Source organism: Pseudophryne corroboree, chromosome 1 (assembly GCF_028390025.1).
Source record: "Pseudophryne corroboree isolate aPseCor3 chromosome 1, aPseCor3.hap2, whole genome shotgun sequence".
In the NCBI taxonomy this organism is placed as follows: Eukaryota; Metazoa; Chordata; class Amphibia; order Anura; family Myobatrachidae; genus Pseudophryne; species Pseudophryne corroboree.
In genome coordinates, this window is record NC_086444.1 from 149260532 (window position 1) to 149287294 (window position 26763).

Sequence of the window (26763 nt, forward strand, 5' to 3'; positions counted from 1 at the left end):
TTGTAGAACTTAGCAAAAGTGTTTGACCCCGACCAAGTCGGCGCTCGGCAAAGTTGTAAAGCCGAGACGCCTCGGGCAGCCGCCCAAGAAGAGCCCACCTTCCTAGTGGAATGGGCCTTAACCGAATTTGGTACCGGCAATCCAGCCGTAGAGTGAGCCTGCTGAATCATATTACAGATCCAGCGAGCAATAGTCTGCTTTGAAGCAGGAGCGCCAATCTTATTGGCCGCATACAGGACAAACAGAGCCTCTGTTTTCCTAATTCTAGCCGTCCTGGCTACATAAATCTTTAAGGCCCTGACTACGTCCAGGGATCTGGAATCCTCCAGGTCACCGGTAGCTACAGGCACCACAATAGGTTGATTTATATGGAACGACGAAACCACTTTAGGCAAAAATTGCGGACGTATCCTCAATTCAGCTCGATCCACATGAAAAATCAAGTAGGGGCTCTTGTGTGAGAGAGCCGCCAATTCTGACACTCGCCTTGCTGATGCTAAGGCCAACAACATGACCACCTTCCAGGTAAGAAATTTCAACTCAACCTTGTTAAGCGGTTCAAACTAGTGTGATTTTAGGAACTGCAACACCACGTTCAGGTCCCATGGTGCCACTGGAGGCACAAAAGGGGGCTGGATGTGCTGCACTCCCTTTACAAACGTCTGGACTTCTGGAAGAGAAGCCAATTCCTTCTGAAAGAAAATCGAGAGGGCCGAAATCTGTACCTTAACCGAGCCTAATTTCAGGCCCATATCCACTCCTGTCTGTAGGAAGTGGAGAAAATGACCCAGATGAAAATCTTCCGTAGGTGCATTCTTGGTCTCACACCAAGACACATACTTTCGCCAGATACGGTGATAATGTTTTATCGTCACATCCTTCCTAGCCTTTATTAAAGTAGGGATGACCTCTTCCGGAATCCCCTTTTTTGCTAGGATTCGGCGTTCAACCGCCATGCCGTCAAACGTAACCGCGGTAAGTCTTGAAATACACAGGGCCCCTGCTGCAACAGGTCTTCCCTCAGAGGAAGAGGCCAGGGGTCTCCTGTGAGCATCTCTTGGAGATCCGAGTACCAGGCCCTTCGAGGCCAGTCTGGGACAACGAGTATCGTCTGTACTCTTCTTCGTCTTATGATCCTCAACACTTTCGTGATGAGAGGAAGAGGAGGAAACACGTAGACCGATTCGAACACCCACGGTGTTACCAGTGCGTCTACTGCTACTGCCTGAGGGTCCCGAGACCTTGCGCAATACCTCCGAAGTTTTTTGTTGAGGCGTGACGCCATCATGTCTATTTGAGGAGTTCCCCAAAGACGTGTTACATCTGCAAAGACTTCTTGATGAAGTCCCCACTCTCCTGGATGGAGATCGTGTCTGCTGAGGAAGTCTGCTTCCCAGTTGTCCACTCCCGGAATGAAGACAGCCGACAGAGCGCTTACATGATTTTCCGCCCAGCGAAGTATCCTTGTGGCTTCCGCCATCGCGACTCTGCTTCTTGTCCCGCCTTGGCGGTTCACATGAGCCACTGCTGTGACATTGTCTGATTGAATCAGAATCGGTAGGTTTCGAAGAAAACTCTCCGCTTGTCGAAGTCCGTTGTAAATGGCCCTGAGTTCCAACACATTGATGTGTAGACAGGACTCCTGGTCTGACCAAAGACCCTGAAAAGTCTTTCCCTGTGTGACCGCTCCCCATCCTCGGAGGCTCGCGTCCGTGGTAACCAGGATCCAGTCCTGAATCCCGAACCGGCGACCCTCCAGCAGGTGAGTACTTTGCAACCACCACAGGAGGGACACTCTGGTTCCTGGGGAAAGAGTTATTTTCCGATGTAAGTGTAGATGGGACCCTGACCACTTGTCCAGAAGGTCCCATTGAAAAGTCCTTGCATGGAACCTTCCGAAGGGAATGGCTTCGTAGGCCGCCACCATTTTCCCCAGAACTCGAGTGCATTGGTGAACTGACACCCTTTTCGGTTTTAGCAGGTCTCTGACCATGTTCTGGATGTCTTGGGCTTTCTCTATTGGGAGAAAGACCTTCATTTGTTCCGTATCCAGTATCATACCTAGGAACGGTAGTTGATTTGTCGGAATCAACTGTGACTTTGGTAGATTTAGAATCCAACCGTGTTGCTGGAGCACTCTCAGAGAGAGCGCCACACTGCTCAGCAATTTCTCCCTTGATCTCGCTTTTATCAGGAGATCGTCCAAGTATGGGATAATTGTGACTCCATGCTTGCGCAGGACCACCATCATTTCCGCCATTATTTTGGTGAAAATCTTCGGGGCCGTGGAAAGTCCATACGGCAACGTCTGAAATTGGTAATGACAATCCTGTACAGCGAATCTCAGGTATTCCTGATGGGGAGCATATATGGGGACATGAAGGTACGCATCCTTTATGTCCAGAGACACCATAAACTTCCCCTCCTCCATGTTGGCTATTATCGCTCTGAGAGATTCCATTTTGAATTTGAATCTTTTTATGTACAGGTTTAGGGATTTCAGATTTAAAATCGGTCCGACCGTACCGTCCGGTTTTGGGACCACAAATAGGGTTGAATAGTAACCTCTTCCCTGCTGGTGCAGGAGAACCTTGATTATCACTTGCTGTATACACAGCTTTTGAATTGCAGCTAACACTATATCCCTTTCCGATGTGGAAGCTGGTAGGGCCGATTTGAAAAATCGGCTCGGGGGCACATCCTCGAATTCCAATTTGTAACCCTGGGAAACTATTTCCAACACCCAGGGATTCAGGTCCGAACTGACCCAGGCCTGACTGAAAAGTCGAAGACGTGCCCCCACCGGTGCGGACTCCCTCAGGGGAGTCCCAGCGTCATGCTGTGGTTTTTGGAGCAGCCGGGGAGGACTTTTGTTCCTGGGCACCTGCCGAAGCAGGTGCTCTCTTGCCTCTGCCCTTACCTCTGGCGAGAAAAGAGGATCCCCGACCTCTTTTGGACTTGTGCGACCGAAAGGACTGCATCTGATAGGGTGTTGCTTTCTTTTGCTGTTGGGGAATATATGGTAAAAAATTAGATTTACCTGCTGTAGCTGTGGAAACCAGGTCCGTCAGCCCATCCCCAAACGATACATCACCCTTATAGGGTAGTACTTCCATATGTTTTTTGGAATCCGCATCACCCGTCCATTGGCGAGTCCATAAGGATCTTCTCGCCGAGATAGACATGGCATTGGCCCTAGAAGCTAGCAATCCAATGTCCCTTTGAGCATCCCTCATAAATAAGACTACGTCTATAATATGGGCTAGAGTTAGGAATATAGTATCCTTATCCATATTATCAAATTGATCTGTCAGCTCATCTGTCCAAGCTGCAATTGCGCTACACACCCATGCCGACGCAATCGTCGGTCTTAACACAGCACCCGTATGAGAATAAATACCCTTTAATGTAGTTCTTGCCTGCGATCTGCAGGGTTCTTAAGGGCCGCTGTGTCAGGAGACGGTAGTGCCACTTTCTTGGACAAGCGCGTCAGGGCCTTGTCCACAGTGGGGGGTGATTCCCAAATCTCCCTGTCCTGCTTAGGGAAAGGATATGCCATAAAAAAAATTTTGGGGATCTGCCGTCTCTTATCCGGAGTCTCCCAAGCTTTTCCAAAGAACTCATTTAATTCATGAGATGTGGGAAAATTAATAATCTGTTTATTTTCCTTAAACATGTGTACCCTTGTGTCGGGGACCGAGGGTTCATCCACAATATGCAACACATCCCTTATTGCCACAATCATGCACTGAATGGTTTTAGTCACCCTAGGGTGCAATTTTACTTCGTCATAGTCGACACTGGAATCAGAATCCGTGTCTGTAGTAGTGTCTTGTGTTAAGGGACGCTTTTGAGGCCACTTTCTTGGACAAGCGCATCAGGGCCTTGTCCACAGTGGGGGGTGATTCCCAAATCTCCCTGTCCTGCTTAGGGAAAGGGTATGCATAAAAATTTTTTGGGGGATCTGCGGTCTCTTATCCGGAGTCTCCCAAGCTTTTCCAAAGAACTCATTTAATTCATGAGATGTGGGAAAATTAATTATCTGTTTCTTTTCCTTAAACATGTGTACCCTTGTGTCGGGGACCGAGGGTTCATCCACAATATGCAACACATCCCTTATTGCCACAATCATGCACTGAATGGTTTTAGTCACCCTAGGGTGCAATTTTACTTCGTCATAGTCGACACTGGAATCAGAATCCGTGTCTGTAGTAGTGTCTTGTGTTAAGGGACGCTTTTGAGACCCCAACGGGCCCTGTGAGTCGGTCCAATCTGAGGATTGACCGCCTGATGTCCCCCCTAAACCAGCCTTATCAAGCCTTTTATGTAAAGATGTCACACTTGCATGCAAAGTATGCCACATGTCCATCCAATCTGGAGTCGGCACAACCGACGGGGACACACCACTCATTTGCTCCACCTCCTTGGAGAAGCCTTCCGCCTCAGACATGTCGACACACACGTACCGACACCCCCCACACACAGGGAGTTACCTATAAGGGGACAAAACCCCAACCAGGCCCTTAGGAGAGACAGAGAGATAGAGTATGCCAGCACACACCCAGCGCTTAAAAACACTGGAATATATGATCAGATAGCGCTGTTATATGTATATAATTGTAATCTCCACTCACTGCGTCGCCAAAGTGCCCCCCTCCTCCTTTTTCCAGCCTGTGAAGCTCAGCAGGGGAGAGAACAGGGAGCCAGCGTTTCCTCATGCAGTCTCTGTGGAGAAAATGGCGCTGGTTAGTGCTGAGGATCAAGCCCCGCCCACCCGACGGCGGGCTTCGGACCCATCAACTTTCTATAGAAAAATGGCGGGGGTTACCGGATTTACTGTGCCACAGCCTAATCCATGCTTATACATGCCAAATATGAGGAATATTGCTGCCCAGGGCACCCCCCCCCTGCGCCCTTCAGTGCCTGCTTGTGTGTGTGTGACTGGGAACAATGGCGCGCAGCGGTACCTCATGAAGATCTGATGTCTTCTGCCGCCTGAAGTCTTCTTTGCCTTCTCATACTCACCCGGCTTCTATCTTCGGCATCTGTGAGGAGGACGGCGGTGCGGCTCCGGGACGAACCCCAGGTGAAACCTGTGTTCCGACTCCCTCTGGAGCTAATGGTGTCCAGTAGCCTTAGAAGCAGTGCCCAACTTAACAAGCCAGCTCTGCTTCTCTCTCCTCGGTCCCACGATGCAGGGAGCTTGTTGCCAACAGGTTTTCCTGAAAATAAAAAACCTAACAAAATTCTTTTTCCACAGAAAACTCTGGAGAGCTCTCTGCAGTGCACCCATTCTCCTCTGGGCACAAGATCTAACTGAGGTCTGGAGGAGGGGCATAGAGGGAGGAGCCAGTGCACACCCATAGTCAAAGTTCTTTTTAGGTGCCCTATCTCCTGCTGAGCCCGTCTATACCCCATGGTCCTTACGGAGTCCCCAGCATCCTCTAGGACGTAAGAGAAAGAAGCATGTGCGCGCGCGCGCGCCGAAAAAAGGGCGTGGCCACACACCAGAAGGGGTGTGGCCACTGAAAATGGCCCACAGTGCCAGTTACATTGCCCCACAGTGCCAGATACAATGCCCCACAGTGCCAGATACAATGCCCCACAGTGCCAGATACATGCCCCACAGTGCCAGATACATTGCCCCACAGTGTCAGATACATGCCCCACAGTATAGAAGAAAGGGGCGACTGGGCACTGGTGTGTGATAGGCTGTTGCTGATATTGAATATATTGAGAAAAAAACCAAAAGCGGACAATTAAACTATAGGAAAGAGAGATACAATCTTTCGATAGTAGTCCTTATTGGTGGTGCGCCCAGAGCTAGGGAGTACAAGTACTGGCAATGGGAGAGAGAGAAAGCTCTTGTGTGGGCGCACTCTTGGAAAAAAGAAAGAATTTTTCAATTAGAGAAAGATAATGTTAAAACATATATTTATTAATCACTTATAAATTAAAACAAAATACCCTTCTATGATCCAATGAATACACAAGAATTTATAAGTATGCAAAAGAATGTTCAAAAGTATTAAAATGTTCTTGTCATTAAATCGTGAGAGAGAGATTAGAAAGGTTGCAGACACTGGATAGTCTGACAGCCGTTTCTCCTGACCAGTACAGTTGTTCTGTATTAATGGGACCCAGAGAGGAGGTCAGTGTACATATTTTAACATAGAAAGACCACTGAATTAGGTCAATTACTATGTACTTTACTGATTACCATTGGCGCCGACAGGCATGCATACAGAATGTATGTCAAAAAAGTCCTAATGAGGAAAGGGATATGAGAAGAAAGAGCAGAAATAGATACAATTAGTGGTGATACTGCTGTTGGTGTCCTCCCTTCAGGGGAAGGGGAATAGTTCCTGTCCTACAACACCGGGTATTCCCAGGGAGTCTCCCCTCCCGGTACTGACCCAGCCCAACGCTGTTTAGCTTCCAAGATCGGACGAGATCGGGCATGGGCAACGTGGTATGATAGTAGGGAGGATATCTACCAATGAGAGTGCACCTATGTATGAAAATGAAGAGTAACAGAAAAGATAGAATGTGTAGTGCGTGGATGATAGGCAGATAGGAAAGAAAAGTAGGATTAAAGATAGAAAAATGTAAGGTTAATTGACCGTTATAATATTAAGGGAACCAATGTCCAATAACAGGATAAATAGGTCAAAAGGAGTTCATAATCAGGATGCAAAATGACTATACATTCTTAGTATACACATACCCTGAGTATATGGCTGAAAAAAAACTAAAATCATTATAGGTAAGAAAAAATGCTTCTGAAAAATGCTGTGTACAGTAGGTTTGAGTCAAATTCAGTGGATAGGTAATGCCAGCTAGCCCAACACACATATTGAATAGGACATACTGTCTAAGTCAGATATAGACATGCAGTATACCAAAGGTGAAATCACCCTATAGTTACTCAGGTAAATGAACTGGGTTTATGCACACAAGGAACTTGTTTTGTTATTTTGTGTGTGTGTGACTGTCTCCTTTGACCTATACTGTGCATGCAATGAAGAAATTAAATAAGTGCCTATAACACAAAAACAGCACAGTAATAGCTTATACTGAAAGTAGAAACCTATATACACATAGGGTCAACCATGCAATGATTGATATATAAAGATAAGAGCCAATATACTAAGAGAGTCAAATGCAGTAAGTGGATGGTAACCAGTGAAGCCTCCATGGGAAGGTCCCGCTGTAGAGTCCGTAGAAAACGCATTTCGCCTGTGGGCTTGTTCACTTCCGGTCATACATAGGTGCACTCTCATTGGTAGATATCCTCCCTACTATCATACCACGCTGCCCATGCCCGATCTCGTCCGATCTTGGAAGCTAAACAGCGTTGGGCTGGGTCAGTACCGGGAGGGGAGACTCCCTGGGAATACCCGGTGTTGTAGGACAGGAACTATTCCCCTTCCCCTGAAGGGAGGACACCAACAGCAGTATCACCACTAATTGTATCTATTTCTGCTCTTTCTTCTCATATCCCTTTCCTCATTAGGACTTTTTTGACATACATTCTGTATGCATGCCTGTCGGCGCCAATGGTAATTAGTAAAGTACATAGGCCCTCATTCTGAGTTGATCGCAGCAGCAAGAAAGTTAGCAATTGGACAAAACCATGAGCACTGCAGGAGGGGTAGATATAACATGTGCAGAGAGAGTTAGATTTGGGTGTGGTGTGTTCAATCTGCAATCTAATTTGCAGTGTAAAAATAAAGCAGCCAGTATTTACCCTGCACAGAAACAAAATAACCCACCCAAATCTAACTCTCTCTGCACATGTTATATCTGCCTCCGCTGCAGTGCACATGGTTTTGCCCAATTGCTATCAAAAATCCTGCTGCGATCAACTTGGAATTACCCCCATAGTAATTGACCTAATTCAGTGGTCTTTCTATGTTAAAATATGTACACTGACCTCCTCTCTGGGTCCCATTAATACAGAACAACTGTACTGGTCAGGAGAAACGGCTGTCAGACTATCCAGTGTCTGCAACCTTTCTAATCTCTCTCTCACGATTTAATGACCAGAACATTTTAATACTTTTGAACATTCTTTTGCATACTTATAAATTCTTGTGTATTCATTGGATCATAGAAGGGCATTTTGTTTTAATTTATAAGTGATTAATAAATATGTTTTAACGTTATCTTTCTCTAATTGAAAAATTCTTTCTTTTTTCCAAGAGTGCGCCCACACAAGAGCTTTCTCTCTCTCCCATTGCCAGTACATGCCCCACAGTGCCAGATACAATGCCCCACAGTGCCAGTTACATTGCCCCACAGTGCCAGATACAATGCCCCACAGTGCCAGATACATGCCCCACAGTGCCAGATACATGCCCCACAGTGCCAGTTACATTGCCAGATACATTGCCCCACAGTGCCAGTTACATTGCCAGATACATTGCCCCACAATGCCAGTTACATTGCCCCACAGTGCCAGTTACATTGCCCCACAGTGCCAGATACATTGCCCCACAGTGCCAGATACATGCCCCACAGTGCCAGATACATGCCCCACAGTGCCAGTTACATTGCCCCACAGTGCCAGATACATGCCCCACTGTGCCAGATACATGCCCCACTGTGCCAGATACATGCCCCGCTGTGCCAGATACATTGCCCCACAGTACCAGATACATGCCCCACTGTGCCTGATACATTGCCCCACAGTGCCAGATACATGCCCCTCAGTGCCAGTTACATTGCCCCACTGTGCCAGATACATTGCCCCACTGTGCCAGATACATGCCCCACTGTGCCCCACTGTGCCAGATACATGCCCCACTGTGCCAGATACATGCCCCACTGTGCCAGATACATGCCCCACTGTGCCCCACTGTGCCAGATACATTGCCCCACAGTGCCAGATACATGCCCCACTGTGCCCCACTGTGCCAGATACATTTCCCCACAGTGCCAGATACATGCCCCACTGTGCCAGATACATTGCCCCACAGTGCCAGATACATGCCCCACAGTGCCAGATACATGCCCCACAGTGCCAGTTACATTGCCCCACTGTGCCAGATACATTGCCCCACTGTGCCAGATACATTGCCCCACTGTACCAGATACATTGCCCCACTGTGCCAGATACATTGCCCCACTGTGCCAGATACATTGCCCCACTGTGCCAGATACATGCCCCACTGTGCCAGATACATTGCCCCACTGTGCCAGATACATGCCCCACTGTGTCCCACTGTGCCAGATACATGCCCCACTGTGCCAGATACATGCCCCACTGTGCCAGATACATGCCCCACTGTGCGGCTCCCCGGTCACTCACCTGCTGTTGTGTCTGTGAGGGGAGGAGAGCGCAGCGCCTCTCCTTCCCCTCACCGCTCCCGGTCTCCAGCGGCTGTGTGGCGCCGGTTCGCCAGCCAATCAGAGCTCGCGGACCGGCAGCCAATCAGGAGCCGGTCCGCAAGCTCTGATTGGCTAACGCCGGAGACCGGACACACGCAGCACTGCTGGCAGCGCTGTTAGTGCTCTGGCGGCGGTGAGGGGAGGGAGAGACGCTGCGCTCTCCTCTCCTCACATTTCGGCGTGATGGGGGCGAGTGGGGCATGATGCCCTGGCCGCCGGCGGCGCCCCCCTCTCCTGGGCCTGCCAAGGCGCCCAGGGCACGTGCCCCACTCGCCCTACCCTTTGATAATGCTAACTATTTATCTTATTACATTCACTATAAAATGGGTAAGAGACTCAGTACGCAATTGGCGTATGGGGTACCGTAAGGGTACGCACTTAGCGTAGCAGACGCTTAGCCGTGGTCGAGACGCACATGCGACACGCTAGCTCACAACTTAACGCGTGGTGTCGAGCACGCTATAGGCGGCCGACTACCGTAATGCTACGCTACAAGCGTAGCGTACGCTCGTGACTACGAGGAGAACACGAGCGGCGCAGACGCTCACGGGATGACACTCAGTAAACCTTGTATGCAACACAGTGAAAGATTGAGTTTGTACTGTAAACCTTGGTTTTGTAATGTGAACACAATGCAATGCTAATTAACCTCTATTGTATGAAAGCCTCTTGAGCGATCGAGACACTCTGAATACTCTCAGCAATGTAATAAACACACAATACCTTGCTAAGGTTCCAACACCTTTACTAACAATATCTAGCTATGTAAGAAAGAAATAAACAGTTAACAGTTCATACACTACAGGCTAACATCAATATCTAAGCAGAATAACTACACATAAATATACAATATCGTCACAATCGCAAACAATAACATACAATGAGAGAGAGAGAGAGATCGTGGCAGAATACAGTCAGAGATTTAGAATGGTCACAGAGAATAACTTACACACACTGGGGAATGATCGCTGCGCAGTCCTGGTACCAGCTCCGAGTTAGTCAAGATGAAAATCGTTTGTGGAGAGAAGACTGAGCTGGTCAGGCTGGCTGTCCTTATATACACTGCGTACAGTATACTACAAAGGGACCTACAATCTCATTGTTCATTGGACACAGGAATGTCTCCCCGCATCATAACAAAAGGTCATAGGTTAGTTTGAACAGGTGGGCTGTGACTATATCAAACTGCTCAGGTGGGAGGGAATCTGAGAATTCCCGCCGCATGGATAATGAACCGCAAATATAGTAAATGTCCAGAAACTACTAATAGACATAACTATACGCAGGAGCGATTAATCTTTACCTAACCAGCACCGGATTGTTTCTAATAAAATGTTCTTTAGTTAGGTACCAAACACCACTGCTCAAACCCTGTCTGACCCTTCATATCATGCAAAGAGGAATTTCTCTGTCCAGCGACCAGTTACATTAAACAAACTTACAGTCATTATTAAGGGGAACATTATCTATAAAACATACTATTTGGTTTTATTATTTCTCTAACATCCTAAGTGGATGCTGGGGACTCCGTAAGGACCATGGGGATTAGCGGCTCCGCAGGAGACTGGGCACAACTATAAAGAAAGCTTTTAGACTACTGGTGTGCACTGGCTCCTCCCACTAAGACCCTCCTCCAGACCTCAGTTAGATTCTTGTGCCCGGCCGAGCTGGATGCACACTAGGGGCTCTCCTGAGCACCTAGAAAGAAAGTATATTTAGGTTTTTTATTTTCAGTGAGATCTGCTGGCAACAGACTTACTGCAGCGAGGGACTAAGGGGAGAAGAAGCGAACCTACCTAACAGGTGGTAGTTTGGGCTTCTTAGGCTACTGGACACCATTAGCTCCAGAGGGATCGACCGCAGGACCCGACCTTGGTGTTCGTTCCCGGAGCCGCGCCGCCGTCCCCCTTACAGAGCCAGAAGCACGAAGAAGGTCCGGAAAATCGGCGGCAGAAGACTTCAGTCTTCACCAAGGTAGCGCACAGCACTGCAGCTGTGCGCCATTGCTCCTCATGTACACCTCATACTTCGGTCACTGATGGGTGCAGGGCGCTGGGGGGTAATAACACCTTGGCTGGCAAAATATACATCATATATAGTCCCAGAGGCTATATGGATGTAAAATTACCCCTGCCAGTATCACAGAAAAAGCGGGAGAAAGTCCGCCGAAAAGGGGGCGGGGCTTCTCCCTCAGCACACTGGCGCCATTTTTCCCTCACAGTTCCGCTGGAAGGAAGCTCCCTGGCTCTCCCCTGCAGTCTGAGAATACTACAGAAGGGTAAAAAAGAGAGGGGGGGGGGGGCACTAAATTTAGGCGCAGTATAGATATATATATATATATGTAATATATATAAAAAAGCAGCTATAGGGAAAACACTCATTGATAGTGGGATCCCAGTGTTATATAGCGCTCTGGTGTGTGCTGGCATACTCTCTCTCTGTCTCCCCAAAGGGCTTTGTGGGGTCCTGTCCTCTGTCAGAGCATTCCCTGTGTGTTTGCGGTGTGTCGGTACGGCTGTGTCGACATGTTTGATGAGGAGGCTTATGTGGAGGCGGAGCAGATGCCTGTAAATGTGATGTCACCCCCTGCGGGGTCGACACCTGAGTGGATGGTGCTGTGGAAGGAATTACGTGATAGTGTCGACTCCTTACATAAAAGGTTCTGACGACATACCTAATGTGGGACAGCCGGCTTCTCAGCCTGTGCCTGCCCAGGCGTCTCAAAAACCATCAGGGGCTCTAAAACGCCCGCTACCTCAGATGGTTGACACAGATGTCGACACGGATACTGACTCCAGTGTCGACGACGAAGAGACTAATGTAACTTCCAGTAGGGCCACATGTTACATGATGGAGGCAATGAAAAATGTGTTGCACATTTCTGATGTTACCCCCGGTACCACAAAAAAGGGTATAATGTTTGGAGAGAAAAAACTACCAGTAGCTTTTCCTCCATCTGAAGAGTTAAATGAAGTGTGTGAAGAAGCGTGGGCTTCCCCTGATAAAAAGATGGTAATTTCTAAGAGATTACTAATGGCGTACCCTTTCCCGCCAGAGGATAGGTCACGCTGGGAAACATCCCCTAGGGTAGATAAAGCGCTCACACGCTTGTCAAAGAAGGTGGCACTACCGTCTCCGGATACGGCCGCCCTGAAGGAATCTGCTGATAGAAAGCAGGAGGCTATCCTGAAATCTATATATACACACACAGGTGTGATACTGAGACCGGCTATAGCTTCAGCCTGGATGTGCAGCGCTGCTGCTGCGTGGTCAGATTCCCTGTCAAAAAACATAGATACCCTAGACAGGGACACTATTTTGCTGAACGTAGAGCATATAAAAGACACACTTTTATACATGGGGGATGCACAGAGGGATATTTGCCGGCTGGCATCCAAAATTAGTGCAATGTCCATTTCTGCCAGGAGAGGGTTATGGACTCGGCAGTGGACAGGTGATGCAGATTCCAAACGACACATGGAAGTTCTGCCTTATAAGGGTGAGGAATTGTTCGGGGATGGTCTCTCGGACCTCGTTTCCACAGCAACAGCTGGGAAGTCTACATTTTTGCCCCATGTTCCCTCACAACCGAAGAAAGCACCGTATTATCAGGTACAGTCCTTTCGGCCCAATAGGGGCAAGCGGGTTAAAGGCGCGTCCTTTCTGCCCAGAGGCAGAGGAAGAGGGAAAAAGCTGCAGCATACAGCCAGTTCCCAGGAGCAAAAGTCCTCCCCCTCTTCTTCTAAGTCCACAGCATGACGCTGGGGCTCCACAGGCAGAGCCAGGTACGGTGGGGGCCCGTCTCAAGCATTTCAGCAATCAGTGGGCTCGCTCACGGGTGGATCCCTGGATCCTTCAAATAGTATCTCAGGGGTACAAACTGGAATTCGAGACGTCTCCCCCCCGCCGTTTCCTCAAATCTGCCTTGCCAACCACTCCCTCAGGCAGGGAGGCAGTGTTACAGGCAATTCAAAAGCTGTATTCACAACAAGTGATAGTAAAAGTGCCCCTACTTCAACAAGGAAGGGGTTACTATTCCACAATGTTTGTGGTACCGAAACCGGACGGTTCGGTGAGACCCATTTTAAATTTGAAATCCTTGAACACATATATCAAAAAATTCAAGTTCAAGATGGAATCGCTCAGGGCGGTTATTGCAAGCCTGAACGAGGGAGATTACATGGTATCGCTAGACATCAAGGATGTTTACCTACATGTCCCCATTTACCATCCTCACCAGGAGTACCTCAGGTTTGTGGTACAAGATTGTCATTACCAATTCCAGACGTTGCCGTTCGGTCTCTCCACGGCTCCGAGGGTCTTTACCAAGGTAATGGCGGAAATGATGATACTCCTTCGAAGTAAGGGAGTTTTAATTATCCCGTACTTGGACGATCTCCTGATAAAGGCGAGGTCCAGAGAGCAGTTGTTGGTAGGGGTAGCACTATCTCGGGAAGTGCTACAACAGCACGGCTGGATTCTAAACATTCCAAAGTCACAGCTGGTCCCTACGACACGCCTGCTGTTCCTAGGGATGGTTCTGGACACAGAACAGAGAAAAGTGTTTCTCCAGGAGGAGAAGGCCAAGGAGCTGTCATCTCTAGTCAGAGGCCTCCTAAAACCAAAACAGGTGTCGGTGCATCACTGCACGCGGATCCTGGGAAAAATGGTAGCTTCCTACAAAGCGATTCCATTCGGCAGGTTTCATGCAAGAACCTTTCAGTGGGACCTGTTGGACAAGTGGTCCGGATCGCATCTTCAGATGCATCATCTGATAACCCTGTCTCCAAGGACAAGGGTGTCTCTGCTGTGGTGGCTGCCGAGTGCTCATCTTCAAGAGGGCCGCAGATTCGGCATACAGGACTGGGTCCTGGTGACCACGGATGCCAGGCTTCGAGGCTGGGGAGCAGTCACACAGGGAAGAAACTTCCAAGGACTATGGTCAAGTCAGAAGACTTCCCTGCACATAAATATTCTGGAACTAAGGGCCATTTACAATGCCCTAAGTCAGGCAAAACCCCTGCTTCAAAACCAGCCAGTACTGATCCAGTCAGACAACATCACGGCAGTCGCCCATGTAAATCGACAGGGCGGCACAAGAAGCAGGACGGCAATGGCAGAAGCCACAAGGATTCTCCGATGGGCGGAAAATCACGTGTTAGCACTGTCAGCAGTGTTCATTCCGGGAGTGGACAACTGGGAAGCAGACTTCCTCAGCAGGCACGACCTCCACCCGGGAGAGTGGGGACTTCATCCAGAAGTCTTTCAAATGATTGTAAACCAGTGGGAAAAACCACAGGTGGACATGATGGCGTCCCGCCTAAACAAAAAGCTAAAAAAATATTGCGCCAGGTCAAGAGACCCGCAGGCGATAGCTGTGGACGCTCTGGTAACACCGTGGGTGTACCGATCGGTTTATGTGTTCCCTCCTCTTCCTCTCATACCAAAGGTACTGAGGATAATAAGGAGAAGAGGAGTAAGAACTATACTCATTGTTCCGGATTGGCCAAGAAGAGCGTGGTATCCGGAACTTCAAGAAATTATGTCAGAGGACCCATGGCCTCTACCGCTCAGACAGGACCTGCTGCAGTAGGGGCCCTGTCTGTTCCAAGACTTACCGCGGCTGCGTTTGACGGCATGGCGGTTGAACACCGGATCCTGAAGGAAAAGGGCATTCCGGAGGAAGTCATTCCTACGCTGATAAAAGCTAGGAAAGAAGTAACCGCGAACCATTATCACCGCATATGGCGAAAATATGTTGCGTGGTGTGAGGCCAGGAAGGCCCCAATGGAAGAATTTCAGCTGGGCCATTTTCTGCACTTCCTACAGTCAGGGGTGACTATGGGCCTTAAATTGGGTTCCATTAAGGTCCAGATTTCGGCTCTATCGATTTTCTTCCAGAGAGAATTGGCTTCACTACCTGAAGTTCAGACTTTTGTTAAGGGAGTGCTGCATATTCAGCCCCCTTTTGTGCCTCCAGTGGCACCTTGGGATCTCAACGTGGTGTTGGATTTCCTAAAGTCACATTGGTTTGAGCCACTGAAAACCGTGGATTTAAAATATCTCACGTGGAAAGTGGTCATGTTGTTGGCCTTGGCTTCGGCCAGGCGTGTTTCAGAATTGGCGGCTTTGTCATGTAAAAGCCCTAATCTGATTTTCCATATGGATAGGGCAGAATTGAGGACTCGTCCCCAGTTTCTCCCCAAAGTGGTATCAGCTTTTCATCTGAACCAACCTATCGTGGTGCCTGCAGCTACTAATGACTTGGAGGCTTCCAAGTTGTTGGATGTAGTCAGGGCCCTAAAAATGTATGTTTCCAGGACAGCTGGAGTCAGGAAGACTGACTCGCTTTTTATCCTGTATGCGCCCAACAAGTTGGGTGCACCTGCTTCTAAGCAGACTATTGCTCGCTGGATCTGTAGTACGATTCAGCTTGCACATTCTGCGGCTGGACTGCCGCATCCTAAATCGGTGAAAGCCCATTCCACGAGGAAGGTGGGCTCTTCTTGGGCGGCTGCCCGAGGGGTCTCGGCTCTTCAACTTTGCCGAGCTGCTACTTGGTCAGGGGCAAACACGTTTGCTAAATTCTACAAATTTGATACCCTGGCTGAGGAGGACCTTGAGTTCTCTCATTCGGTGCTGCAGAGTCATCCGCACTCTCCCGCCCGTTTGGGAGCTTTGGTATAATCCCCATGGTCCTTACGGAGTCCCCAGCATCCCCTTAGGACGTTAGAGAAAATAAGAATTTACTCACCGGTAATTCTATTTCTCATAGTCCGTAGTGGATGCTGGGCGCCCATCCCAAGTGCGGATTGTCTGCAATACTTGTATATAGTTATTGTTTAACTAAAGGGTTATTGTTGAGCTATCTGTTGAGAGGCTCAGTTGTTATCATGCTGTTAACTGGGTATTGTATCACGAGTTATACGGTGTGATTGGTGTGGCTGGTATGAGTCTTACCCGGGATTCAAAACCCTTCCTACTTGTGTCAGCTCTTCCGGGCACAGTATCCTAACTGAGGTCTGGAGGAGGGTCTTAGTGGGAGGAGCCAGTGCACACCAGTAGTCTAAAAGCTTTCTTTATAGTTGTGCCCAGTCTCCTGCGGAGCCGCTAATCCCCATGGTCCTTACGGAGTCCCCAGCATCCACTACGGACTATGAGAAATAGAATTACCGCTGAGTACATTCTTATTTTAACGATTGAGTCGCCCGCTAGACGCACACAAACTCTACCGTAAATGCACATACCACGCGCTCGAGCGCATGGCCGAGGAGGCGCCATCACGCAGCTGCGAGTATCCGCACGCACGGGAGAGAATGTGCACGTGCAGCAGGCACGCGCATGAGGTGAATATATGGCAACGTGTAGCATGATATTTTTTCGACTTTGACAGTCCACCCTTTGGCAGTCATCAATAACTGCCACTTCCTGAAACAGTTCAAAAAGAAAATATATGTCATCATGTAAATACCATTTTATGATTGGGTAAAGGGAGGAGAGGAGCAGGTGGGAAAAAGTATGACCTAGTGAGATAGTAGAAGCATGTGTGTATGAATCCATGTTTGAGGGGTCATGTATCATCGTGCCGTACGTGTTTTAAATCAAGCTTCTGTTATGAGCCACGGCTGTGGCTCATTCCTGTTTTGCAGTTTTGTTCTGTATTTCATGTTACACTTCTGTTTATGTTCCCCGTGGGTGTCATGGGGTGCTCGGAGCTCACCCTTAAGGAGGGGATACTGTTATGAACCACAGGTAGTGGTTCATTCCTATTTTATGTTTATAAAGTTGTCTTGCATGCCAGGATTTCCTGTTGCTCTGTTTTAGAATACTCTTGTCTGCTGCCGCTGGTGAGTCTGTGTAATTGCAGCTTGTTCCCATGTGTTCAGCCTCACCTGGCTGCTAATTGCATCTTGTCAGTTCGGAATCATGCAACAGGGCAGCTGCATTGGATTATTAATTAGGCCTCTCTGTTATATGCTGGCTGACTGCAATTCACAGATGCTGGTGATATTCCTTGGTTTGCAGTCTGCTTGAAGTTTGAGCTGGTTCCTGTCAGTCCCCGTGTTGATTCCTGTGTCAGTCCCTGTGTCGATTCCTGTGTCAGTCCCTGTGTCGATTCCTGTGTCTGATCCCGTGTCCTGCTGTGAGGCGTTCCTGCCCTGAGTTCCAGTGGCTTTGCCTGTCCCTGGTCAAGTCTTCTGGCTTCCTGGTGTCCACCGGTCTGTCGTTTGGGATTCTGCCTGTCCTCCAGTTCTGAGAGTCGGTGTCGGCAGCATTAGAAGTTCCTGTCCGTTTGCCAGTATTCGTACCGGTTCCGTGAGTAGCGGCTCTCCCGCGTCCGTTGGCCTAGGCCGCTGTATTCCATTATTGTTTCTGTCCCTGGTGTTTTGCAGAGGGTTCTGCTTATGCTGTCACCGCCGGTACACAAAGGTATTGTGTCGGCGTGTGATCAGCATTTCCTTTGTTGTTCTTTTCCTTTGGCGGTTTCTCCGCACATACTTTAGGGTTTTAGTTAGCTTGTAGCCCCTGGCCTGTTTGCTTAGTTAGAGGTCCTTTTGTTATCATTCTGCCTCGGATTTCCCTTTGTCTCTCATTAAGACCGGGGGGCACCGGAGTTGGGCAGACATAATCCGCCCTTCAAACGTGGCTGCCAAGGGCTCAAGAAACCATAGTCTCGCAAGGGATTTCCGATAGCACGGGTGAGACAACAGAGTTAGGGCGCCAGGGGCTATTCCCTTTCCATTCCCCTTTCCCAGCATTACGTCCTGGTGCTCTGGACTCACTTCATGAACATCTCCCTTGTTCTGAGCACCAGGAACCTAACAGCTTCGAGGTATTGCGAAGTATACATTTGAATTCCTTCTTATCCCGTATTACGGGTCTGTGGATGGGCTGTCAAACTTTACCGAGCTCTTTTCGGCTTTTGGTTGCAACAAATGGGGGAGCACATTTAGTTGATGATACATGAATGGGGGGATATGTGGGTGCTGATATCTGTATCTATATTCCCTATCGACTATGTGTGTCATTACCTGAAGGTTGTAGAGGTGAAGATAAGAAGCAATTATTATAAATGCAGTCGTAAACTATGTGAGTTTAATATGCATTCGCCGATTGAAGTCTTGTCTGAAGTCTTGTCTTGATGTACATGTTGTCTGATGTCTCTCTGTGCTTTTGCTATAAATAACGAGCAAAAATTGTTCCATTGTCCATAAAGTTACAGTCTCTAAAGTGTTGGGCTATCGTAAAAGTTAAAGTAACTAGGGAAATTGGGGCTTGTAGCATAGTTCATCAATGGTCTGTATAAAAGAGGTTGTCAAATTCTTCTTCCAAGCGGATGTCTTTGTACCTTGGAGGAAAACAAAGGAGAAACGGGTGAAAGAAACGGACCGTGGAATCACATTTTCATCACAACATTGTCTCTATCGTTGGGTCATAAATCAAATTAGTTGTTGTTATTACAGTGTCTTCGCTCCTTAAACTCATCACCCTGGTATTACTTTTACGCTTCGCTAAAACCCGAACGCATCTAAATATCAGGCCAATCAATATGACGACTCCCAGAATACACAAAAGAAATTTCCCTACATCCATAATAATACCTTGGGCCCATTCTCCTAAGCCCAAGAACCAATTTCGTGGGTTCAACCATGACACCCAACTGGTCAGCTCATTACCCACAGCAGCGAGTGTGAGATTGTGTTTCCTTCGAAACTCCCATTTTAATTGTAAAATGTCATCCATCTTTTGGTCTATGACCTCGGCTGGGTCCTCCGTGCTGTTTGTAATGTACGTGCAGCACTTTATTCCATATTGAGTTGCTAGGGTAACACAATACCCGCCTGTCACAGCTGTGAGGTAATTGAGAATCATCCTATGCTGAACCAGTTCTGTTTTGTAGGCTTGTAACTCTTTCCCAGTGTACCTGAATGTGTCGTCATACATTTCGGTGATATTGTCTAATAAATTTGCAAGCGCAGATATATATTTATAATTTATCACTCCTCTGGCGGTACGAGTGATATCTAACGCGAGTAGGAATTGAATCCCGGTGGATTCATGGATCAGATCAGAGGCTGAATGCTCTGTCCTCTCTATCAGGTGCCATTTAACGACGTGCTCGTAATGAGTGTGAGTATAAGGAGCTTGGGCACTGCGGTGAATATCTTTCATTTTGTTATGGGTTACAGTCATTACTTCAGGCAGTACTTTTCCAATATAACACAGTCCCTTTGAGTTTGGGGCAAGCCACTTATACGCCTTCCTCCCGCATATGAAATATGCATCATCGGGGAGAACATATGGGACGGAGTATGACATTATCATGTTACAAATTTTCCATGTGAAATCTCCTAACCCTAATTCTCCCATCTGTTTAGTACACGTATCAGGTTGTATGATATGTGCACAGTATCCTGGTGATACTTCTCCAACTCGCATGGTCCTACTTCCTAGAGTGTACCTATACCGGAAATATTTTCCATGGTCGGCTATCTGGCGTATAAGTTCTGTGTCTATGGGCATTCTGTCGGCTCTGTATGAAAAGGTCATGGTTTGATTACTCCATGACACTTCCCAATTTCCTGGCTTTCGGGGATTGGAAATGTTAAAGCACACTAAGGACCTATCCACATGATATTGGTGGAGCTTCAAACTAGGAGGACTAGAGATATTAAACCTCTTGACACCCGGCCTCCCACCACTTAGCTCAAGTACCTCTCCTATAGTTAAAGGGAATGGTACTAGTCCTGATTTACTATGACCTTGAGGTACTTGAGAGCATACCCAACAGTCTGTCTGGTTTAACACTTTACCCACTAAGGAGTGATGGTCACTCAATGGATGCCGGTCCATGTGAACATTAAAACTGGACTGACATTTCTTTATGCACCCATCCTCAACTATATTGTCACAATGCCTACAGATGCAGTTCTCTTCAGCTAACAATCCTTCACAATTTCTTCTATTGTCAATGCTACCAGATCGTTTTCTGATACTCGCCTTTGCTCGGAGATTATGTTGCTCTTGGAAATTTACGCCTGCATCCTGGTCATCAGAACCCATTCCCGATCCTTTCTCGACCTCCATGGTACTCTCACCGAAACAGACTGCTCTGGTCAACATCATGGTCAACAGGAAAATCCGGATCACAGTCTCTTGGGGCAAGTCCATCTTAGAGGAGTAAAAGGAGAAAAATAAGAAGGGGGAAAGGAAATAGGAGGGACGTGGGAACTGGAGAAAATAACAAATGGGAAAAAGAAATCTGGCTCGACAAGCTTCCGGTCTTATTATTCTCAGCGCTCAGGTGTCGTCTCAATCCTCCCTGAACAGACACTCTAGTGATACAACCTCTACCGTCTGTTCTTTATCACGGGACCTCTCTGGGTCAGTGACCTTTTTACAATGAGACGAATGGACCCAAGTCTCTCTCTCGGCAACCTTCAATGCTGTTGTGCTGGTCAATAAGACTTGATATGGTCCTTCCCATCTGTCAATAAGGCAACCTGAGCGTAGAAAATTCCGTATCATTACATAATCCCCAGGTTCAATGTCATGACAATTACTGTCTGGCAGATCAGGAATCACCAACTTTAGATTATCATTCTGATTCCTCAATTGCTTACTCATCTTAACCAAATACTTTACGGTTACTTCATTGTTACATTTCAAATCATCCTGGGGGTTAATCATAACATGGGGTTGTCGACCAAACAGAATTTCAAAAGGAGACAGATTAAGAGGGGACCTGGGAGTGGTTCTGATGCTGTATAATACAATTGTCAAAGCTTCGGGCCATAACAGTCCTGTTTCAGTCATTACCTTGCTCAATTTATTTTTAATAGTGCTGTTTACTCTTTCCACCTTCGCACTCGCCTGGGGGCGGTACGGAGTGTGCAGCTTACTATTAATTCCCATCAATTTACACATTGTTTGAAAGACTTCACCTGTAAAATGGGTACCCCTATCACTTTCAATGATTCTAGGGATACCATACCTACACACAAATTCCTGCACAATTTTCTTTGCAGTAAATACAGCGGTATTTGTGGCCGCGGGAAATGCTTCAACCCAATTTGAGAACACATCAATACAGACCAATACATATTTTAAATTTCTACAAGGTGGCAATTGTATGAAATCAATTTGTATTACCTGAAAAGGGCCATCTGTCGGAGGAATATGGGATGGCTCTGTCGGTATTGCCTTTCCGATATTCTTCCTCAAGCAGGTGAGACATGTCATCGCTCTTTTACCCACATGGGAAGAAAATCCTGGGGCGCACCAATAAGCTCTTACCAACTTACATATTCCTTCTTTGCCTAGATGAGTCAGCCCATGTGCCGCTTCCGCTAGACTTGGAAGGTATGCTCTGGGTGCCACTGGCTTACCCTGTCCGTCTGTCCAGAGTCTTGAGGACTCCTGGCCATATCCTTTTGACCTCCAAACTGCCTTTTCTTGTGGTGAACACAAATTTTGCATTTCACACAATTTCTGTGTGTTTACAGTATTAAATACCATCAGTTGTATACTGTCTGTTTGTATGGGGTTACCTGCTGCTGATTTAGCAGCTTCGTCTGCTCGGCTGTTACCAAGTGATACCGGGTCTTGGCTATATGTGTGAGCTTTACACTTGATAACAGCCACTCTGTCGGGTTCCTGTATCGCTGTTAGAAGTCTTTTGATGTGGGCTGCATGCGCTACGGGTGTGCCAGCTGCCGTCATTAAATTTCTGAGGCGCCATAGGGCCCCGAAATCATGGACTACTCCGAAGGCGTACCTAGAATCTGTGTAAATATTGGCTGATTTGCCCTTAGCCAATTCACATGCTCTGGTTAGGGCAACCAGTTCAGCAACTTGTGCTGAGTGTGGTGGGCCTAGCGGTTCCGCTTCTATGGTACCTTGGTCATCTACGACTGCGTATCCAGTACACAAGTCTCCCGAGTCCGTCTGTCTGTGACAACTACCGTCAGTGTAGAAAGTAAAATCTACATCTTCCAGTGGGTTGTCACTGATGTCAGGCCTTGCTGTGAAATTTTGGGTCAAATATTCCATACAATCATGCGTGTCATCCTCTGTATTAAATTTTCCTTCACCATCACTCTCATCCTCCACCCTTTGTGCCTGTCCAGGCACACCTGGGAGATACGTTGCAGGATTTAATGCGCTGCATCTCCTTATGGTGATGTTTACGGGGGCCATCAATGCCAATTCCCATCTTGTAAACCGCGCTGATGAGACGTGTCTGGTTTGGGCCGAATTCAGTAAGGCTGTGGTGTATGAATTGTGAGGTTGTGTCCTAGCACTACATCTTCGCTTTTTGTGACTAGCAATGCTATTGCTGCAACGCTTCGCAAGCATGTGGGGAGGGATCACGCTACCGTATCTAGCTGAGCGCTATAGTAGGCTACCGGCCTGCTGGCATCACCATGCTTCTGGGTTAAGACACCTGCTGCGCACCCAGCACTCTCTGTTCCGTACAGCTCAAAGGGTTTCCCATAGTCAGGCATACCTAATGCCAGTGCCTGCGTTAGGCACTGTTTAAGTCTCTCAAATGCCATCTCAGACTCGTCTGTGTGCGAAATCCGATCAGGTTTGTTTGAGGAGACCATCTCCTGCAAAGGTAGGGCTAGTATGGAAAAACCTGGGATCCAGTTACGGCAATACCCACACATTCCTAAAAATGTTCTAATCTGTTGCTGGGTTTGTGGCAGGGTCATGTCACGAATTGCTTGAATTCTATCAGCGGTAAGGTGTTTCAGTCCTTGTGTTAGACAGTGTCCCAAATACTTCACACGGGTTTGGCATAATTGTAACTTGTCCTTGGAAACCTTGTGTCCTGTGTCTGAAAGATGAAACAGGAGTTGTTTCGTATCTCTCAGGGACGCTTCCAGTGAATCTGAACACAGCAGTAAATCATCCACATACTGTATCAATATTGATCCACTCTCTGGTTGGAAAGACTGTAAACAATCATGCAGGGCCTGTGAGAAAATACTTGGACTGTCTATGAAACCTTGTGGTAATCGAGTCCAAGTGTACTGAACTCCTCTGTATGTGAATGCAAATAAGTATTGACTGTCAGGGTGCAGAGGTACCGAGAAGAAAGCGGAGCAGAGGTCAATCACAGTGAAAAATTTGGCAGTGGGAGGGATTTGCATAAGGATGACAGCTGGATTTGGCACTACGGGGAATTGACTCTCAACTATTTTGTTGATCCCTCTTAGATCCTGCACTAATCTGTAACCCCTCCCCCCACTCTTTTTTTAACAGGGAAGATGGGACTATTGGCAGTGCTGGACGTTCTTACCAGAATGCCCTGTTGTAGCAAGCGCTCTATTACAGGGTAAACTCCTAACTCCACCTTTGGCTTCAGAGGGAATTGTGGGATTTTTGGAGCTATCCTACCATCTTTTACTTGCACAACTACTGGGGCTACGTTTGCCATCAATCCAGTGTCTTGTCCATCCTTGGTCCAAAGTGATTCCGGTATCTGGGAAATCATTTCCTCTGCCTTGGATGGACACCTATTTACAACAACAGTGTGTGACATTAATCTTGTTGGGGAGTCTAGCATATCCTGCGCTTCCTGAGCGTGGTTTTCGGGTATGTCCAAGAACACACCTTCAGGAGTACAGTATATGACGCATCCCATTTTGCACAGTAAATCTCTCCCTAGGAGATTAGTCGGAGCCGATGCAGCCAGCAGAAAAGAATGCTTGGTATGCAAAGGCCCTATCGTAATCTCTGCAGGTTTGCTTAAAGTGTAGTGCTGTACTACTCCTGTTACTCCCATGGCTGGAATTGTTTTACCAGTGGTTCTCATGCCCACGGTCGAATTTATCACTGACTTGGCCGCCCCCGTATCTACAAGGAAATTTAGAGATTTACCAGCTACATCAATTGTGACCTCGGGTTCACTTCCAAGGCTTGCAATTAATTTTACTGGTTGCAGATTACAGGTGTGGCCCCGCCCCTATGGTGCGTGGTGACCTCCCTGCATTGCGCTGGCAGCTATTACCTGTGAAGGGGGTAAATGGGAACTATCAGTGACTTGCCAGTCTCTTTTTGGGGGATACCTTTTTGTTTCCCCTGCGTGTGGCTCATAACTCCGTCTCTGCGGTCCTTGATCCCAATTTCGTGTGTCATGTCGTTGTCTAGGGGGTTGATATGATTTTGGTGCATTTTTCGATCTACAGTCTCGTGCAAAATGTCCCTCTTTATGACAGTAATAACAAGTTACCACATTTGACTTACCCACAGGGGTCGGAGATTTATACTGAGGTGGCCTTGTGGTCAGGGCCTGTATACTTACGGCCATTAACTTATCACTTTGTGACTCCCTGTGTCTGGTGATATTCCGATCATGATCAATAGCGGCCTCTCTCAAAGTAGCCACCGACAGACCTCGCCAACATGGTTGGGTGGTCTGTACCCTCGTCCTCAATACTTCCTTTAAACCATCCATTAACACAGATACTGCTACTTCTCTATGATTCACATTTGTCTTAACGTCTTCTATGCCTGTATACTTAGCCATATCCTGTAGTGCCCGATGAAAATAATCAGCAGCTGTTTCTCCATCTTTTTGTTTGATGGAGAAAATTTTGTTCCATTTGGCAACAGCTGGAAAATACTCTTTTAACTGTAAATTTATTCTCTTTACATTATCTTGGTTGTACACATCCGTAAGGGGTACCTCTTCATCTAATTTACAATCAGCTATAAATCTCGCTGAGTCGACATTGGAGGGTAAACATGCCCTCAGCAATATCTGCCAGTCTTTGTTATTGGGCTCCACAGTATTTCCTAGCTCTCTAATGTATTCCTGGCTTGCAACTAGATCTTTCCTAGGATCAGGGAATTCAGACACCATTGATCTTAATTCCATTCGGGAAAAGGGGCAGTGCATGGCGATGTATCTGACAGGAGTGAGTCCTGAAGTGTCAGTTTTCCCATTTGGCACTGCAATTACCCTAACGGGATTAAGTTCAATAACATCATTCTGAGTAGATTCTACAACATGTGGTGAAATGGTTTCAGCATAGTGTATGGTGCCGTACTTACCAGTTGATACGACCTCACCTGTCCCTCCACTAGGGGCCTTTGATACTGCTCTTACTGGTTGGGACGTGCCCACTGTTGTTTCTGCTATGGTGGCTGCTAGAGAGAGTGCCGATATTGTTGTTGGCTCATCCTCTTGGTCACAATCCTGGGGAAAGTTTAAAACAGGGGACAGCTTGCACGGGTTAATATTAGCATCAACAATCTTGGTTACATTATTCTTAACATTTATACAGTTACTAAGTGCATGTTTATCATTCACCAGTGTGCCATTCTCTGTAACCACCTTCTCTCCCGTTATGTATGGTGGTGGTGGCGCGGTGGCTATCAGTTTTCTGATAGGGTTAGATCCAGCCGCTTGAGCCAATCCTCTTTGTATTTCACCTTCCTGTTGCCATAACTGTAAATAATCATAATGTTTGATCCGTCTCTTTGCAGATTTAATGAGACATATCCTTCTCCTTAGATTTTGTAACACCTCGGGACTAAAACTGCCTACCCGTGGGAACTTTTCCCCATCATGCACAGTCATTCTTTCCCATTCATCGCACAAAACCTCTGTGTGTGAACCGTATTTCTCACACATGACATACCTTGCCGACCCGATTGGTCGGTTTACTAAGTCAACCCGAACCGAGGTTGATCGCCCCCTACCTGAACAACTGGCCCCCATCTTTGCAGGTGTTGCTTTCACTACCTCTGACCTTCAAATCAGGGTCTTCAGCAAACCCTTACAAAAACCAAGATGTCCGGGGTAGGCCGGCGGCGGAAGTTTACCGAGTACCTCCACTCACTCGCCCACGTCGACCAATACGCCCACACACTGCCCTAGCGCTGGCGTACTCGACCTAGGGCCCCTGCGACCTGAACCTCTATTTACTGGAACATGTGGGTGTGATCCGAAGAGCACTTAACCCTTTCCAGTAACTATTGGTTGTTAGATAATTCCCGAGTGACCAGCAAACCTCCCTTAAAATAAACAAAATTACACAAATCACGTTAGAATGTACAAATAGCGTTTATGACCCCTCTAGCGTACACAAATGGTACTGGGTCAAGTTACTTACTAATGCACACAATTACGTGCGGTACAATCGTTCTGCACATAAGCAACTAATCTTCTGTGCGGAGCGACCAGTGGAATCGAAAAATTGTGGCTGCGAATTCCTTCAGCCAGAGCTTAATGGCCTATATGGGTACTGCACCAACCCTTCCTGGTGTTGTGCTCCTTTACTCTTTATCTATAGCGGACTTCTTAGTCTGCTGTACCTAGACCTCCTGGTCTGTCTGGACCTCCTGGTCTGTGCT

General features: G+C 47.4%; 2 pseudogenes; one reads left to right on the top strand and one right to left on the bottom strand.

Moving 5' to 3' along the window:
- Positions 1-6367: 6367 nt before the first annotated feature.
- Positions 6368-6486, bottom strand: LOC134937662 (5S ribosomal RNA; annotated as a pseudogene).
- Positions 6487-7296: 810 nt separating this feature from the next.
- LOC134935801 (5S ribosomal RNA) lies at positions 7297-7415 on the top strand (annotated as a pseudogene).
- The last annotated feature ends 19348 nt before the right edge of the window (positions 7416-26763 follow it).